The sequence below is a fragment of the Bidens hawaiensis genome, unplaced genomic scaffold (assembly GCF_021521415.1).
Source record: "Bidens hawaiensis isolate Kalapana, Puna unplaced genomic scaffold, B.hawaiensis_p1.1 tig00021180_1, whole genome shotgun sequence".
NCBI lineage: Eukaryota > Viridiplantae > Streptophyta > Magnoliopsida > Asterales > Asteraceae > Bidens > Bidens hawaiensis.
In genome coordinates, this window is record NW_027493274.1 from 368,831 (window position 1) to 372,500 (window position 3,670).

A 3,670-nucleotide genomic window follows, 5' to 3' on the forward strand; every position below is an offset into this window, starting at 1 on the left:
AATCTAATTTATGTCCGCCGCCTAACGATTGACAATTGAATTTCCATTGAATTTGATCCTTTTGGATTTCTTATAAAAGATTTGAAGACCCGAATCCCTATCCTCCGATGCAACAGCACCGGTGATCTTTATCCGTTTCTTCCACCGGAGTCTGCTCAATGCACGTCACCATCTACCTTTGCAGCTATTTCACAACAACTTTGGCATCAACGACCGGGCCACTCCGGACAGCTTTATTACAGTTTTTAAGACATTCTGACGTTATTTCATTTCATAAATTAAATAAGAATGTTTGTCACTCTTGTGTTATTGGGAAAAGTACTAAATTATAAGTACCGGAGGTCATCGTTATTATATACTTTTGATATTATCCATAGTGATATTATCATTTGCTTATATTTACCATTTGATATTATAAGTACCATTCATGCCTTCTACCACTTGCTTATATTTACCATTTGATATTATCCATAGTGACCTTTGGACATCTCCGATTATAAGTACCGGAGGTCATCGTTATTATATACTTTTCTTAGATGATTTAACAAATTTTTTATGGGCCTTTCCATTAGCCAAAAAATCACAAGTCTACAATATATTCTCTATATTTTCTAAGCAAATAGAAACTCAATTTGAGAGAAAAGTAAAAACGTTCCAATGTGATAACGGAACCAAATATGTCAACTCCTCCTTTAAACAATATGGTGAACAAAATGGTATGATTTTCCGATTATCATGCCCCCACGCCTCCTCTCAAAACGGAAAAGTGGAATGCAAAATCCGCTCAATTAATAACATAATCCGCACCCTTCTCGCGCATGCCTCTCTTCCTCCCACCTATTGGCATCATGCCCTTGACATGGCCACTTACATCCTCAATATTCTTCCAAGTAAACTTCACAATTTCAAAACTCCCACCGAGCTTCTCTATAATCGCCACCCCGCCTATGATCATCTTCGGTTTTTCGATTCCTTATGATACCCCCTACATCCATCTACTATTACTCACAAACTCGCCCACCGCTCCCATCCATGTGTTTTTCTTGGTTACGTACCCACAAAACCATAGAGGCTATAAATGGATTCATCTCAAAATACATCAAATAACGATCTCCCGTCATGTCATATTTGACGAAACGATTTTTCTGTTTGCCACTAACCACTCCCAACCTCATTCCCTACCTACCGATTCTTAAATTTTCTTAACACCCCACCTCATCCACAACTCGGGTCACAAGTTTCCTCCCCAATCTCGGGTCAACCCAACCAGTCTACAACCCACACTTCACCAAGCCACATACCAAACTCAATCCCATCCTCACCCACGACCCAAACATCATCCACCGCCCACACCACTCAATCCACAAATCGATCACATTCAACACCCACTCACCTCACATCCTCACCTGAATTACAAAACACCACAGCCATAGAATCCCCATAGACCCCACCTACTTTAGACCCCCCACACATCTCGCCACCTACTCAACCCCCCACACGTACTATGCGCACGCGCGGCATGGACGACATTGTAAAACCAAAGAAACTTTTTAATCTATCGGCCACCACTGTCATTCCTATTCCCAAAAACCCATCTCATGCCTTGTCCATCCCGGAATGGTATAATGCCATGACTAACGAGTATAATGCCCTTATTAAAAATGAAACTTGGATTCTTGTCCCTCGTCATCCCCAAATTTAAGCACAAGTTTCATTCTAATGGGTCTCTTGAAAGATATAAGGCACGCTTGGTGTGTGATGGACGTACACAACAGGTTGGTATAGATTGCGGGGAAACTTTTAGTCCGGTTGTCAAACCCGCAACGATTCGCACGGTCTTATCCATCGCGTTACCTCGTTCTTGGATAGTACATCAACTAGATGTTACAAATGCTTTTTTTACAGGACACTCTAAACGAAACGGTGTTTATGTATCAACCTATGGGGTTCCGAAGCAAAACTCATCCGGATTATGTTTGTCGGCTTAAGAAATCTTTGTACGGGTTGAAACAAGCACCGCGAGCGTGGTATCAACGGTTTACAGAGTACGTTTTGCAACTTGGGTTTAAGCAAAGCCAGTGTGATTATTCCTTGATCATTCTACACCGCGGGACACACACAGCATATTTATTATTATATGTAAATGATATATTACTTACATCTTCTTCAGATGTGCTTTGCCATCAATTAATGTCTAGTTTGGCGAAGGAGTTTGCCATGAAAGACCTAGGGCAACTCAGTTACTTTCTTGGCATCTCGGTCACTCGGACCGTTGATAGTATGTTTCTCTCCCAGAGTAATTATGCTCAAGACACAATTAAGCGACCCAAGATGCATACATGCAAACCGGTCGCCACCCCCGTGGACACTAACAACAAAATATGTGCTGACTCTGGTACCCCATTTGATGATCCCATCCTATATCGTAGCATGGTTGGTGCGTTACAGTACCTCACCTTTACTCGACCCAATATCAGTTATGCGGTGCAACAGGTCTGAATGAACATGCATGCTCCATGAACTACACATTGGGATGCTCTCAAGCGCATCATTCGTTATGTCCAAGGCACCGTGCACTTTGGTCTCACCCTTGGTAAAACTGTGAACCCTTCGTTACTTGCCTACACTGACGCTGACTAGGCCGGTTGTCCGGACACCCGTCGGTCTACCTCAGGATATTGTGTATACTACGGGTCTAATCTGATTTCATGGTCTTCAAAACGCTAGCCTACTGTCTCCCACTCAAGCGCGGCAGCTGGATATCGAGGTGTCGCCAATGTTGTGGCTGAAATATGTTGGCTTTGTAATCTCCTATTGGAACTTCATTGCCCCTTATCTCAAGCTACGTTGGTTTACTGTGACAACGTAAGTGCCATTTATCTTTCCGGGACCCTGCCAACCATCAGCGCACGAAGCACATAGAGATAGACATTCACTTTGTTCGCGAGCTAGTTCAGCGAGGGCAGGTTCACATCCTTCATGTACCCTCTCCTTATCAGATTGTAGATATCATCACCAAAGGGCTACCTCATGTTTTGTTTGAAGACTTTCGGTCCAGTCTCAGCATCCGGTCTCCTCCCGCTTCGACTGCGGGGGTGTAATAGACATATATTTAGTAAAGATTGTGATATTGTAATTAGTCTTTATAGTTAGGATCTTATCTCCAAATAAGAGATTACATTTGTATCCTATATATGTGAATTAATGAGAAAGAGGCAGAGCATCGATTAGCACAAAAATATTACCTCTTTCAGTAATAATAATACATTACTTAAAACCATCAAAACCTAACCATGAACGTACATCTTTAATTCTCATTTTTATCATCATGGTGTTTTAGCAACCAAGTACATCAAACATGTAAAGTATAACTCATTTTAATTAATTAAAGACTCCATGCATTAAATAGCAACTAGATACCCAAAATATTACGGGAATACACAATATATGCTCATCCACGTATGATTTAAACTTCATTAGGTGAAATACGTTCTATTGATCATACGTGACGAACAGGCAATACGCATGAGGTGTTTTGCGTATGAGGGAAATTTTATAATGCAAAAATATTTGGTTATATATCATTTGGCATCAAATACGTACGTACTGTGTGTTTTTAACTTTTTATTGATGGTGCCATCTTGTTTGGAAAGAAAAGAAAAGTTTGAAA

General features: G+C 41.0%; 1 pseudogene across 1 annotated transcript in view; it reads left to right on the forward strand.

The window, feature by feature from the left end:
- The first annotated feature begins 3,632 nt into the window (after positions 1–3,632).
- LOC143562875 (subtilisin-like protease SBT1.7) overlaps positions 3,633–3,670 on the forward strand; it is a 4,896-nt pseudogene continuing 4,858 nt past the window's right edge. Inside the window, exon 1 of the transcript XR_013140569.1 lies at positions 3,633–3,670. This exon is cut by the window's right edge and continues 629 nt beyond it. The product of XR_013140569.1 is annotated as a subtilisin-like protease SBT1.7 (transcript).